The sequence below is a fragment of the Elephas maximus genome, chromosome 23 (assembly GCF_024166365.1).
Source record: "Elephas maximus indicus isolate mEleMax1 chromosome 23, mEleMax1 primary haplotype, whole genome shotgun sequence".
Lineage (NCBI taxonomy): Eukaryota > Metazoa > Chordata > Mammalia > Proboscidea > Elephantidae > Elephas > Elephas maximus.
The window spans coordinates 62,064,000-62,080,134 of NC_064841.1; the positions used below are offsets into that span (position 1 = coordinate 62,064,000).

At 46.0% G+C, this 16,135-nt stretch overlaps 1 protein-coding gene across 6 annotated transcripts in view; it reads right to left on the minus strand.

The window, feature by feature from the left end:
• The window catches only part of SLC7A1 (solute carrier family 7 member 1), a 94,392-nt gene that overhangs the window by 54,390 nt on the left and 23,867 nt on the right, over positions 1 to 16,135 (minus strand). The gene's annotated exons all lie outside the window — the stretch shown is intronic.

Genomic DNA, 16,135 nt, shown 5'->3' on the forward strand with positions numbered 1-16,135 from the left:
TCCGCCATTTTGTAACATAGTTCTCCTGGACTAGCTGACAGACAAACACTGAGTGAACACCAGCACAGTCTGACCGCTTCAAGATGAACCATAGATTGTTCTAGAAACGTCCCTCTGTTCTTGCACCGCCGTGCCTGGTGGACTGGCCCACAGTCTCAGAAGGAATGAAATCACTCCTCACCAGTGACTTGTATCGCCACTGTCTAGGTGCAGCTGAGAGCATCACTTTCCCCTGAGGGCACGCCGGAAGACCCTCTTAGATTATGAGCATACAAAGTTCCTTATTTTCTACATCTTCCCATTTATACTCTGCATATGTTTATGTTCAAGCACTTGCTCAGGAGTTGGAAAGGTTTAACTAAGCTTACTGAACATGACGCCCACCTAATGTGAACCCAGGGAGGGTTATCACTATGCCAAACACGTGTACAAAGATGCTAATCAACAGGGAAGAGTTTCATAGCTTAAACAGCAGCTAGCTAGCTATGTTTCTAATGATTGGAACCCTACTCCACCCCAACTAAAAACCTTTGGTCCATTCAATTCATGTCCTGATACTTCATTATTTTCCCCTTCCTATTTTGAAAATATTCAAGCCTACAGAAAAGTTGAAAAAAATATTTCCATACTCTTCCTTTACAGTTACCAATGATTAACACTTTTTTGTCTTTCTTCAGAGAAGTATATACTGTGCTCACAAATATCTGACACCATGACACTTGACCCCTAAATACTTCAGCAAGTATCTCCTAAGAATGGCATTTTCCTACATAGTTGGAGTATGACCATCAGAGCAAAGAAACATAACATTAACCCAGTGTCATCTAAAACACAGACCAAAATCAAATTTCCCCAACTGTCAACATATTGCTCTTTCTTGATGACTTCCTGATCACGTGCCAAGCACCATGAGAGCACTGAGAAAAACCAAGACGAAGATGAGACAGACATTTAGAGGCCCTGTAGTGAGACAGAAGGAGCCCTGGTGGCGCAATGGTTAAGCACTTGGCCACTAATTAAAAGGTTGGTGGTTCAAATCCACCCAGCAGCTCCACGAGAGAAAGACCTGGTGATCTGCTCCTGTAAAGATTACAGCCTAGAAAACTCTATAGGGCTGTTTTACTCTGTCACGTCGGGTTGCTATGAATCAGAAGCAACTCGACAGCACCTAACAACACAGTGAGACAGACTGACATGGTGGCTGAATCAATGGACTCAAACACATCAACGATCATGGGGATGGCACAGGACTAGGCAAGGTTTCCTTCTGTTGTACGAGATTCCACTATGAGTAGAAGCCAGCTCGATAGCAAAGAACGAAAACAGTGAGATGAACACAAAAGTAGTGGCTCATATGCAATGCTCTATCTTGGTGGAAGAGACAGCAGTTGGCTCTGTGTGGAGACCTAGGAGATGTCTGAAGGATGAGTTTACCAAATATACATGGGGAGAGGGAAGGAAGTGCTCTAGAGGATCGGAGCAGAATGTACCAATGTGGAGGCTTCAAACAAGGCTGCAATAAAAACTGCCAACGTGCTGGGGGCCGAGGGTTGAGATCATCAGAGCCCTTGTTGTCAAGTCAAGAAAATGTCACTTTATCCCTGGGGACCACTGTGGGGGGAGGGGTGGTAACAGAAGAGGTAATCAGCCAAGGGTCACAATCAGATCTGTATTTTAGGAAGGTAACTCTGGACTACGGAGCCCCGGTGGCATAACGGATAAGTGCTCAGCTGCTGAAAGGTCAGCAGTTCAAACTCACCAGTGGCTCCACGGCAGAAAGATGTGGCAATTTGCTCACGTAAAGATTACAGCCTAGGAAACCCTATGGGGCAGTTCTACTCTGTCACATGGGGTCGCTATGAGTCGGAACCAACTCAATGGCACACAACAACTCTGGAATAAAAGGGGCAGAATCCAGAAGGAAAACAATTGACACCACCTGTTGCCAATGATAAAATCTGAGATTTCAAGCAAAAATTGGTCATTTTGGAAAACTCTTCTCTCACGCTGAGATCTTGAAAACTTCCCAATACTTAAAGAGCTTTCTGATCACATTGGTGGTGATATTAAGAAATATGATTTTTTCAATATTGTATCATGAAACGTGTCACCATTTGGACAATCTGCGTAATTCAGTAAAACAATAATTCAGTAACAACTCATGGATAAAAGATCAATTCAAGGTGCAAGACGGTGGTGGTGCTGCTGCTGCTGTAGCCAACATCCACTCAGAGCGATCCCATGGGACAGAGTAGAGAAGAACGGCCCCACAGGCTGTAGCCGACACCCACTCAGCGATCCCATGGGACAGAGCAGAGTACGACTGCCCCACAGGCTGTAGCCGACACCCACCCACAGCGATCCCATGGGACAGAGTAGAGTAGAACTGCCCCAGAGGCTGTAGCCGACACCCACTCAGAGCGATCCCATGGGACAGAGCAGAGTAGAACTGCCCCCGAGGCTGTAGCCGACACCCACTCAGAGCGATCCCATGGGACAGAGCAGAGTACGACTGTCCCACAGGCTGTAGCCGACACCCACTCACAGCGATCCCATGGGACACAGTAGAGTAGGACTGCCCCACAGGCTGTAGCCGACACCCACTCAGCGATCCCATGGGACAGAGTAGAGGAGAACTGCCCCACAGGCTGTAGCCGACACCCACTCAGCGATCCCATGGGACAGAGTAGAGTAGAACTGCCCCACAGGCTGTAGCCGACACCCACCCACAGCGATCCCATGGGACAGAGTAGAGGAGAACTGCCCCATAGGGTGTAGCCAACACCCACTCAGCGATCCCATGGGACAGAGCAGAGTAGAACTGCCCCATAGGCTGTAGCCAACACCCACTCAGCGATCCCATGGGACAGAGTAGAGGAGAACTGCCCCACAGGCTGTAGCCGACACCCACTCAGAGCAATCCCACGGGACACAGCAGAGTAGAACTGCCCCATAGGCTGTAGCCGACACCCACTCAGAGCGATCCCATGGGACAGAGTAGAGTAGAACTGCCCCATAGGCTGTAGCCGACACCCACTCAGCGATCCCATGGGACAGAGCAGAGTAGGACTGCCCCACAGGCTGTAGCCGACACCCACGCACAGCGATCCCATGGGACAGAGTAGAGCAGAACTGCCCCACAGGCTATAGCGGACACCCACTCAGCGATCCCATGGGACAGAGCAGAGTAGGACTGCCCCACAGGCTGTAGCCGACACCCACTCAGCGATCCCATGGGACAGAGCAGAGTAGGACTGCCCCAGAGGCTGTAGCCGACACCCACTCACAGCGATCCCATGGGACAGAGCAGAGTAGGACTGCCCCACAGGCTGTAGCCGACACCCACTCACAGCGATCTCATGGGACAGAGCGGAGTAGGACTGCCCCAGAGGCTGTAGCCGACACCCACTCACAGCGATCCCATGGGACAGAGAGGAGTAGAACTGCCCCACAGGCTGTAGCTGACACCCACTCAGAGCGATCCCATGGGACAGAGTGGAGTAGAACTGCCCCACAGGCTGCAGCCGACACCCATTCAGCGATCCCATGGGACAGAGTAGAGTAGAACTGCCCCACAGGCTGTAGCCGACACCCACTCAGCGATCCCACGGGACAGAGCAGAGTAGAACTGCCCCATAGGCTGTAGCCGACACCCACTCAGCGATCCCATGGGACAGAGCAGAGTAGAACTGCCCCACAGGCTGTAGCCGACACCCACTCAGAGGGATCCCATGGGACAGAGTAGAGTAGAACTGCCCCATAGACTGTAGCCAACACCCACTCACAGCAATCCCATGGGACAGAGCAGAGTAGGACTGCCCCACAGGCTGTAGCCGACACCCACTCACAGAGATCCCATGGGACAGAGTAGACTAGGTCTGCCCCACAGGCTGTAGCCGACACCCACTCATAGCGATCCCATGGGACAGAGCAGAGTAGGACTGCCCCACAGGCTGTAGCTGACACCCACTCAGAGCGACCCCATGGGACAGCAGAGTAGGACTGCTCCACAGGCTGTAGCCGACACCCACTCACAGCGATCCCATGGGACAGCAGAGTAGGACTGCCCCACAGGCTGTAGCTGACACCCACTCACAGCGATCCCATGGGACAGCAGAGTAGGACTGCCCCACAGGCTGTAGCCGACACCCACTCACAGCGATCCCATGGGACAGAGTAGGGTAAAACTGCCCCACAGGCTGTAGCCGACACCCACTCAGAGCGATCCTATGGGACAGAGTAGAGGAGAACTGCCCCACAGGGTTTCCCAAGCTGTGATCTTTAAGAGAGCAGATCACCAGGTCTTTCTTCCATGGAACCGCTGGATGGGTTCGAGGTGCCAATGTTTCCGTTAGCAGCCGAGTACTGAACCTCTGTGCAACCTGAGCTCCTTAAAGTACAAGACAGAACAATAAATTTTAGAGTTCAAGGAGTTCATGGGTACCTTTCAGCCTCCGCAGTAGAACCAACTGTCACCTGTCAAGTTTTGGTGTAGTACCAAAAAAAGAATATCCACAATTATCTAACAAGACTGCCAAAATATTCCTTCTTTCCAAAGTACATACCTGTGAGGACCTATTTTTTTATGTGCTTCATCCAAAACAGATATAATACAGAGGCAAACACAAGAATCCAGTTGCCTTTTTGCAAGCTGAACATTAAAGAGATTTGTAAATATGTAAACCAACGACACTCTTTTTCATTCAATTTTCTTGTTTAGCGAAAGATATTTTTCATAAAAATGTTACTTAGGCTGACATGTTGTTGTTGTTAGCTGCCATTGACTCATAGCGACCACACACACAGCAGAACGACACGTTGCCTGGTCCCGCACCATCTTCACGTTTGAGTTCAAAGTGGCAGCTACTACAGTGCCTTCCAACCTAGAAGACTTGTCTTCCAGCACTATATCGGGCAATATTCTGTTGTGATCCATAAGGCTTTCACTGGTTAATTTTCTAAAGTAGGTTGCCAGGACCTTCTTCCTGGTCTATCTTAGCCTGGAAGCTCCGCTGAACTATGTTCACCACGGGTGACTGTGCCGGTATTTGCAATACTGGTGGCAAAGCTTCCAGCATCACGACAACACACAAGCCACCACAGCACGGCACACTGACAGATGGGTGGTGGAAAGTTAACATAACATGAGTTTATTATTATTTTAAAATGAACTAATAAACATTTTCAGTTGTTCTCAACTTTAGCTTCTAATACGATATGTAACACACATAAGCAAAAGCTTTTTGGAGTCCTCAATAATTTTTAAGAGTGTAAAGGGGTCCTGAGATCGAACTGTTTGAGAACCGCTGCTTCAGGGCTGCCTAATCAAATCCAGAAAACTGCTACCCCGCTTCTTTACGGCATAAATTAACAAGCAACCTGTCAGAGTAATTCTTGCTCCAGTCAGACTTTTCTGTCATGGGACAAAGGCAGTTAATGCTAAGCTCCAAAGTCCTAAAGAAAAGCCTGCTGTACACTAATCCAGGATGACCTCACTGGCATTAATGGGATTGGAATGCTGGCAAATTAATTAATTAGTACTGCTTTTCTTTAATCCAAGCATGTTCCAACTGACTTACTCTGATTTCTCAGATGTGAAAATCCATTTGTTAAAGGCAGAGTCACGAAAATTCTACACATCATACCAATTTCATTTATTTCATACATATAACAAACAGTGTTCCAAAACCCCCTTTCCCAGGCTTCCAGGAGCACACTGTGGGTAACCCTGCTATTGTAGGGGACACCTGGTACACAGTTTCAAACGGAGGGAAAACACGTGCATAAAATAAGCTGGCAACACCAACAAACAGAGTCCCTCGAGCAATCTATAAATCAAAAGGAACCGAATCTTTCTACTGAATATACTGGTGATCAAAGCCAGTTGCACACTGAGTCGAGTCCAACTCATGGCAGCCCCACGTGTGTCGGAGTAGAACTGTGCTCCACAGGGTTTTCAATGAGTGATTTTTTGGAAGTAGATCACCAGGACTCTCTTTCAAGGCTCCTTTTGGCGGACTTGAACCTCCAACCTTTCGGTTAGCAACCAAACATGTTAACCGTTTGCACTGCCCAGGGACTCCTTAAATGTATTGGTAGGAACCACTAAAGATGTTTTTTGTTTAATTAAACATAACATCCAACTGTTTGGCAACTTACATAGCTTGTCTATGAATGAGTTTTGGTTTTATTCTTCACCCAAGAAGTATTTAGTGACTGTCAGATACAGTTCTAGACGCGGGCAGTGAACTAACCACACCAAAACCCGGTCCTGAGAAGCTGATACTCTATCAGTGGAAATGGCTCTGTATAATAAGAACAGAGTACAGATAGTTCCCGAATTACAACGGGGCTCCATTCCAACGACTGTGTTTTAAGTCAGTTGTGACCTAAGTCAAACACCTTTTTCTTTTTAAGTTTTCATCATTATTGCCTTTTATTATCTGAACCTTTATAAATCTGATCTTTGTCTTGGGAGTTAGAAAATTTACATCTGAGAATGATAACATCAGCAAATTATGTGTTGCAATATTGCATGTAGTACATATTACTAACGATAAATGTACCAAAAAAAAGGGGGAGGGGATGTTTTAAGTGCTATTTATTGTAACTCGAATATGTCCTAAGTCAGGGACCACTTATAATATTAACTGAAAGTAGCAGACTTCTGATCTCCTAAAGCAGTCCATGAGATCAATGAGAAATCAGATGAACCCCAACTACACAAGCAAGTGCTCCTCCCTCGAGCAGGTCCCTCGAGGGTACCATTATTGGTGACAGGGACCCAAAGTGGATGAGGCTGTGAGGAATAAATCTACAAAGAATCAGAGTTAAAGGCACTTCGGGAATTTCTGTTAAGCGGACTGACTTGCACTTCAACCACAAACCAAGTCAAGGACACATCCCTTCAGGATGACCCAGTTCCTCTGGAACTGCCAAGGCAGTTCACGAGGAGACACACGTGGGGGTGTCAGAATCTGGGGGGCAGGCATGTGTAGTTTGAAAAAGTAATCTACACCTAACATTTTCTTTGGCATAAATACTGCTTTGACCTTTTGGCATGAGTTTGTGTGTGTGTTTATTAAAAAGGAGCATGAGGTGAGGCCGGTAGTACAACTTGGCCAATGTCACTGAATTGTGCATGTAGAAATTGCTGGACTGGGGTGTGTTTTGCTGCATGTATTTTCAACAACAACAAAAATAAATAAAACTGCTTTATATGTATTTGCTCTGTATCTAATACAGAGAAGGTCAAGAGTTTGAAGAATTCACCTGGAATCAAATCGGCAACAGCAACTCGAAAGGTTAGATGGGAAGCTTAGGGGGCAGTGAGTTTACGCTAACGAAGGAGAAACGACTCAGAAAAGGAGGGTGAGAAAAACTGCATGAAGAACGTAATTGATGTCAGTGAATTGTACATGTAGAAACTGTTGAAATAGTGTTATGTTCTGCTGTATATCCTCTACAATGCTACAACAAAAATACAATCAGTTACAGGGAGGAAGGGAGAGAGGAAGGAAGGAAGAAAAAAATTTGAAGAGATGGGATTGCTGGGAATTTAGGGGCCTGGATTCGGGAGCTAAGAAAATGGCAGTGGTTGGGTGGGTGGGGCTCTCTGTGAGAAAGGAACTAACATGTATCGAGGGGCCACTAAAGGGCTCTCAGGTGCCCTGGTGGCACAATGGTGTGCTGCTACCTGAAAAGTTGGCGGTTCAAACCCACCCAGTGGCTCCAGCAAGCCCATCTTTTCGGACTTTTTGATCCTGGAGATTACAGCCAAGAATACCCTACGCAGCAGTTCTACTGAGTTCTAATGAGTGGACACTGACTCAGCAGAACCGAACAAACAACAACACGTGTATCTCATTTAATGCTCAAAAGAGCCTGAGGACACTCGATACATGTTAGTTCCTTTCTCACAGAGAGACCATTTTACAGATGAGATACTGAAGCTCAAAGAAAGTAACTTGACTTTCAAATTAAAGTCTCATCACCGTTTTATAGAGAAGTCCTCTTGTTATTACGAAAAGCACAAGGCTTCAGATTTAAGTGGACAGTGTATCTTTAACTTGTGGTTATGGAGAAGCAAAAAGATTAGGGGCTGTGTTCAGCTTTCTCTGCCAGCACTGCTCCACCTGCCAAAGAGCCTGGAACCTCTTTATTTCGCAAGGCCTGAACATTTGAAAAACCAAAGCGTAAATTCTAAGTGCTGGCTTCAAAAGGAAAAAGGGGTTAGGGCAGGAAGCTAGTGAGGGCAGAGAGGAAGCTGGAGGAAGGAGGGGAGTGGAAGGATACGCTGACTTTTCCACCCAGTCATCTCCCTCCCTACACTCTAAACGCTCTCACCAACTACCTCAGAACTGTCCGCTGGTCCACCAATCGTGAATGCACGCTACAGTCAGTTATATTCCCACTGACAATGATAATTGTGGTGAACATTTACAGTAATGTCCCTGGGTGGTGCAAACTGTTTGCACTCAACTACTAACCAGATAGGTTGACCATTCAAACCTACCCAGCAGCACCTCAAAAGAAAGGGCTGGCAACTTGCTTCCGCAAAGATAACAGCCAAGAAAACCTTATGGAGTAGTTCTACTCTGTAATACATGCGGTCACCGTGAGTCAGAATCAACTCGAGGGCAACTGGTTTTGTTTTAACATTTTATATTGTTGTTGTTGTTTGGTGCCGTCGAGTCAATTTCAACTCAGAGTGACCCCGTGTAACAAGAGTAGAACTGCCCCATAGAATTTTCCAGGCTGTAAGCTTTACAGAAGCAGATCACCAGGTCTCTCTCCCATGGAGCTGCTGGGTGGATTCAAACTGCTAACCTTTCAGTTATCTGCCAAGCATTTAAACTTTGTGCAACTAGGGCTCCTTAACATTTATATTAGGTGCCTACTACCCTCATGCTGAGAAAGTAGAGGGTGAGGGAAAAAGAGGAAGACCCTCAACGAGATGGATCTGCACATTAGCTGCAACGATGGGCTCAAACATAGCAACAATTATGAGGATGGAGCAAGACCGGGTGGTGTTTTGTTCTGTTGTACCCACGGTGGCCATGGGTTGGAACTGACTCGACAGCACCTAACAACAACAACAACATGTACCAGCGTGGCCCTCTCCTAAGGCGCTGTAGGTGTGTAATTTCCGTCAGTACTCAAACCGAGCCTTTGAAGTTTATACTGTCATTACACCCATTTCACATACGGGAATATGAGCTCCATAAAGCAGGTAAGAAGGAGAGCCTTCGCTCTACCCTCAAGGTCAATTCTAAAGCCGCCGTGATGCTCCGTTATTTTCAATACTTCTGAAGCTCTACATGAGACTTCTAATAGGCCCTCCAGGCAATGGGCCATAATGTAATCACGGTAAAAGTTTAATTAGACACAATGATGGTCCTCCCACTTAGTAAATACAGGCAGGAGGATGTAATGGAAAGAGGATATCAAGGTTCTGAAGAAGACTTTGGCTCCAATCCCTTACTAGCTGGATAAACTTGGACAAATGTGACTTTCCATGTCCTCCTTTCTCCAATGAGACAATCACTGCTACGCTCACAGAAACCACTGAAAAAATTAAATTGAGAACATGCCTAAAAACATACTAAGCCCTTTTTGAAATAAGTTCATTCTTGGAGGATTTTGCTGAATAGATATCAATTTCAGTACTACTTCTTCATTTCATACTGTTCTCCCATTGCACCAACTCCTAGCTGACATTTTGAAATTCCTCTGCCAAATAGCTAATGAGCTATACAAATAGGTAAATGCAGCCAGGGGGAGCTGCTATTTAAAGAAATCCTCTTGTTTCAGCAAAGAATTATTTGATATGTGAATAGCCAGCTCTTAATTACAGGGTTTGTCAATATTTTTAAGGAATTATCTCATTAACAAGCTGCTGGAGTAGACTGTGGTGCCCATCCTGAATTGGGACATGTGATGTGTCTGTCTGCCAGTTATTTATGGAGGACTAACCAAACATAAGGAGCCCTGGAGGCGCAGTGGTTAAGAGCTCGGCTGCTAACTAAAAGGTGGGCAGTTGGAATCCACCAGCCACTCCATGGAACCCTATGGGGCAGTTTACTCTGTCCTACAAGGTTGCTATGAATCGGAATCGACTTGACAGCAATGGGTTTTTGAAAGCGCAGTGGTTAAGCACTTGGCTGCTCACCAAAAAGTCAGCAGTTCAAACCCACCAGCCATTCCGTGGGAGAAAGATGTGGTAGTCTGCGTCTGTAAAGATTATAACCTTGGAAACCCTACGGGGCAGTTCCACTCTGTCCTATAAGGTCGCTATGAGTTGGAATCAACTCAACGGAAACGTGTTTGGTTTTTGGTTTTTCTCTTAACCAAGAGACAATGTCAATTGTTTCATCAAAACCTAAGAGGACAACTTGAAAGGACAGATAGGGAGCTTAGGGGGCAATGAGTTTATGTTAATGGAGGAGGAACAATTTGGTAAATGAGGATGAGAATGACCGTACAACTCGAAGAATGTAATCAATGTCACTGAATTGTACAAGTAGACATTGTTGAACTGGTCTATGTTTTGTTGTGTATATTTTCAACAATAAAAGAAAAATTTTAATTTAAAAATTAAAAGGCAAACAAAGAGGATTCCTCAAAATGTTAAACATGGAGTTGCCATGTGACCAGCAAAATTCTACTCCTAAATGAAAACATGTGGCCACACAAAAATTTGTACACCAATGTTCACGGCAGCACTATTCACAATAGCCAAAAAGTGGAAACAACCCAAGGGTCTATCAAATGATGAATGGATAAGCAATATGTGGTACACCCACACAATGGAATATTATTCAGCAATAAAGAAGGAATAATGTACTGAAGATACATGCCAGCACATGAAGGAACTTTGAAAGCATTACGTTAAATGAAAGAAGCTTGTCACAGAAGACTATGTATTGTGTGATTCCACTTTTATGAAATGTCCAGAGTAAAAAGAGAAAAAGTAGATCGGTGGTTGCCTAGAGCTGGGATTAGAGGAGAGAAATGGGGAATGATTCCAATGGGCACGAGTTTCCTTTTTAGGGTGATGAAAATGTTCTAAAATTAAAGGTGGTGATGGTTACGTGACTCTATGAATATGCGAAAAACCAGTGAACTATATACACTTTAAACTGGTAAACTTTATACGGTATGTTAATTATATTCAATATAGCTGTTATAAAAAAAAAAAAAAAGAGACACCCAGACCCAAAAGGAAGTGTAGGGCAGCTTTAGCATCGACTGTGCCCAGGAAGACCTAACAAGTTCCATACAAGCTCAGTTGCTAAAGCATCATTTTCTAACATACTTCAATTCTGCTTCAACTCAAAACTCTGCCACCAAAAAAAAAGAAAGTAAGTCAGTAATTATGGCTCTGGTTGCAATTGGTAAGAGGATTTCCACTATATTTGCACAACCATTTATTACATGTAACAGTCCTGAATGTGAAATTAGCTCCTACTTAATAAGCCTCCCTACAGGCACAGCCATGTCTTTTGTTGTTGCATGGAAGTGCAAACGTAAGCTCCATCTTTAATATGTAGCTTAAATATTTCATGGAGACAGGGCACAGGATAGTAAAATTGAGGAAGAATGCAGCATTTGTTGGTTTAAACAATACAATATACTTAGTTTAATCTTTTAGCTCCAATAGAGTACTCTGTGTGCAGATGGTCCAGGATCTCAGAGAAAATGGTGTGGCTTTAATAGGTAACTAGGTTCCTGGATGGCGCAAGTGGTTTGTGCTCGCCTGCTATATAAAGGTCGGCAGTTCAGCCTACGCAACAGTACCGTGACAGAAAAGGCCTGGTGATCTGCTTTTGTTAGGATTACAGCCAAGAAAGCCATGAGTCGGAATTGACTGGATGGCAACTAACAGCAACTAAGTGAAAGGTTGGTAGTTAGAAGCCACCCAGGTCACGGCCTACAAAGGGCCTAGCAATCTGCTTCCATTACGATTACAGCCAAAAAAACCCTACAGAGCACAGCTCTACTCTGTAACACACAGGGTCGACATTAGTCATAATCAGCTTGATGGCAACTAACAATGACAAGTAACTGAAAGGTTGGCTGTGAGAACCTGAGAGGCACTTCACAAGAAAGGCCTCACGACTTGCTTCTGTAAAGATTACAGCCAAGAAAATCTCATGGGGCAGCTCTACTCTGGACTACATGGGGTCGCCATGAGTTGAAATCAACTCAATGACAATGACACACACATAACAGGCAATTAGAAAAAATTAAAAGATCACCAGGCAGTAAGAAATTTAGAAAGGTCTCTTAGCACTAGCCGGAGTCCCTGGGTGGAGTAAACAGTTAACGTGCTGGGCTGCTAGCTGAAAGGTGGGAGGTTCAAGTCCACGCAGAGAAGCCTCGGAAGAAAGGCTTGGCGGCCTACTTCTGAAAAATCAGCATGACAACACTGGGGAGCCCAGCTCTACTCTGACACACGTGGGGTGCCATGAGTCGGAGGCGACTCCGTGGCAATTTGTTCTCAGCACTAGCACAATATTTTTAAGGCCGCCGAGGCCTGCTACCAGGGCAAATAAATTACCAGTGAAGCTGGAGAAAAGACATGCCAAACTGGTGAGCTGGGGAAAAAAAATGCACGAGAGACAAACTTCAGGATGCCTCCCATCCTGAATGTTCGGAATGCTCAGAGGTTTGTTCACAGCAGCCTTTTGTCTGCCAAGGAACACCTGACAGGTGAGTTTCTGTGACACCTGGGAGTTTGCAGCTGCTGGGCACAGCTCCGTGTGGAGGGGTTCACCCCCTCCTTCCCACTGACGAGTCCTGGATGGTACAGCAGCTCCCAAGAGCCTATAAAGACCAATGGGCTACGGACGCAGCCCAGAGCCAAGGAAAGCCGCCCAGGTTCAGGAGAGAACAGACTGCAGACACGCCAGCCCACAATTACCAAGGGGAATTAGGCAAGCAGTTGCAGGCCTCTGCCTCTGGAACTCTGTTCTTTTATAGGCTTAATTTGTTCTCCTGAGGCTAAATTGCTAATGTGTAGCTACAATTCTACACAGGAACACAGTTAGGGGAGTTTAACGTTCATGCCATTAAGTGTTGAAGTGTATAAAGTGGCCCTCTCTGCTGGGAGTGGTTCCTGAATCCAATGAGCTCATCCGCAGGTGACCATTCACAGGACCAGGTGGGAGGGCATCGCTGGCACCTGGCATTTGTCAGGTAGGACTCACCGTAAAAAAGCCTCTTCCCTCTTGTTTGTTCCACTAAAACCCATTGCAGTCGAGTCGATTCTGACTCGCAGCAACCCTACAAGAGAGTAGAACTGCCCCATAGTGTTTCCAAGGCTGTCATCTTTACAGGAGCAGGCTGCTACATCTTTCTCCCGTGGGGCGACTGGTGGGTTCGAACCGCCTGCCTTTCAGTTAGCAGCCGCGTGCTTAACGACTATGCCACCAGGACTCCTTGGCGCCTCTAAAACTTACCCAAGATTCCTTCCGCAGGCGTTGAGATCATTTTCATCTGTTTGAAACACTCCCAACTGGCTACATGTAAACTCTGAAAGACGAAGACACACCAGCACTGGGAAGCAAGCAGAAATGAGCTACACAATCACCCCAGGCTACAACCAATCTACACACTCCCTTTGTCAGCTGCCGCTGTCTCTGTGTAGCACGTACTGGTTGTTGTTAGGTGCTGTCTAGTCGATTCCGACTCATAGTGACCCCATGTGACAGAACAGAACTTCCCTAGCCCTGGTGGCATAGTGGTTAAGAGGTCGGCTGCTAACCGAATGGTCGCAGTTCGAATCCACCAGCTGCTCCTCGGAAACCCTATGGGGCAGTTCTACTCTGTCCGATAGGGTGGCTGTGAGTCAGAATCGACTTGATGGCAACAGGCTCAATTTTCTTTATAGGATTTCCTAGGCTATAATCTTGACGGAGGAGCCCTGGTGGCACAATCATTAAGCCCTTGGCAGCCTGCTAACTGACAGGTTACATGATTACATAACCGCCAAACCACTGAGAATCATGGCCCAACCAAGTTGACACATACTTTGAGGGGGACACAATTCAATCCATGACAGTACTCAAAACAGCCTTTTTAAATTATACGAAGGTATTATATGGCTTAAAAATATTATATGGCTTTAAAAAATAAAAGGAACCCCAATATCTGATCTTTGCATCTACACTAATTCAGACAGTGGAAGACTTGAGGGTTGTCTAGAATATTAATACTATTAAACACGAAAACAAAAGGAGAAAAGTGTAAAAGCATAACTAAAAATGACCAGGTCCTGAACGACTGATTTTTACGTACACGTCTCAGTGTCTGCAGAGCTAACACCCCAAGTCCTTTGCAATGGGTGTACACTGGAGGGAGCGGGGAGGAGGGGGTGGTGGCAGTGACTATATCCGCTCTTAATCTCAACATATGTCCTTTAGATGCTAGGAAGGTCATAAATAACAGATCTGCTACACTAAGAATGCCCTCTTGTAAAAATAAAAGCCCATCACATGTCATGGGTCACTCCATCTGCTGGCTTTTTTATCTCTGTTTGGCTCTTGGGTCAAATGCAGCAGTTTTCACTTTTCATTTGGAAAATGAAACGCTCTTGCAGCACCTGCCCTGCCACAAGGCCCTCTTTTCCCATGTCTTCCGCTCCTAATGCGGGTGGAAAAGGAATGTCAAGGCCTGTGCCCCCTTCCAAGAGGCCTGGGAACTCACAGAGCCCGTCCTGGATTCTGCCAATCTCTGTATACACTGAATGGAAATGTTTGTTTTCCATGACCCATTTTGTCTCTAAAGAAAGGTGATCAGAGCATAATTTCAAGCGCATTTTTTCTTCTCTGCTCTTCGCCTCCAACCTGGTTATTATTAAGCAGCCACTCTTCCTGCCTTTTAACTTACATTTCTGTCAGCTGACCATCATCCACACTTCTTTGTTGACTTTTATGGGTAAAATGCCCCTCCAAAACCCTTCTTCACAGAAAGGGTCAGTGGGAAATGTCACCGAGAAGGATACCGGGTGGCCGGCGGCTGGGTGGTGCCCAGTTCCCAGAGACCCTTCCCACAGCTGCGTCCTCAGAACGGTGCGCTGCCAGACCTCCTGACCTGACTCCGTGAAGCCTGGTGGGCACGCCCCCAGCCAGGCCTCTCGGACCAGGCAGGCGGGAGCAGAGCCAGGGCCCACATCCCAGACTCTCTGTCTGCGCTCTCTACTGCGCACACACTCACACACACACCCTGTTAGGAACTGTGGGCCACAGAAAAAGGCCTGGCTGCGCTCGCTACCCTAGTTGCTTGTTGTTGTTGTGTGGTGCCATTGAGTCGGTTCTGACTCATAGCAGCCCCACGTGAAAAGCCAGAACCTGTGTAAGGCAGAAACCTATCAGAGGAGGAAAACTCAAGTATTTTCCAGGAAAACGAGTGATAGAGAAGTGGTAAGACTGCATCTTGTCAAAGATGGAAAACTTTCAAGACCTGGAAAAACAAGACCGTTCCGACGAGTTTCACCTCTCAGTCTCACTATACTAAAAATGCAATCATTGTTTATCTGAGATTCAGATTTCACGGGGCACCCTATATTTTTATCCGCTAAATCTGGCAACCCTAGCTTAGTGTCGACTCAGGGATCAACACCTCGTACCCACTCCCCATCTTCCTTGAGCCCAGAAGAGAAGAGGTGGCAAGAGTTTGGCTTTCTCTCTAGTTGGCACGATTGTAAAGAAATGGGGTTCTCAGCCAAATGCTTACATTATCACTGGATCTGCACAACCCCCAGGGAATTAAGCTCCATAAGCTGGGCAAGAACTTTGATACCCAGTAAGGGCACGTGTAGGCATTCAACCAACATGTGTTCAATGAATGAATGATGAATGAATGAACGCTATACCCCTCGAAGAGCTTGTTTTGAAATTTGAAATCTTATATAATAACTGCCAATGAAAGTCTAGGGCAAATCGTAACATTCCACAGCACTCATCAGAGTAGCTAACATTCTTTACTTTTTAACCGGCTTGTCATCTGAGGAATACTTGTAGTACAAATCACAGGCATCTGCAACTGAGTCAAAACCAAACAAAGGAACAAAAACACCTGCCTTTCCACATGACGAAGCACATGGCAAGATTCACATAAAGGACAGGGAGAA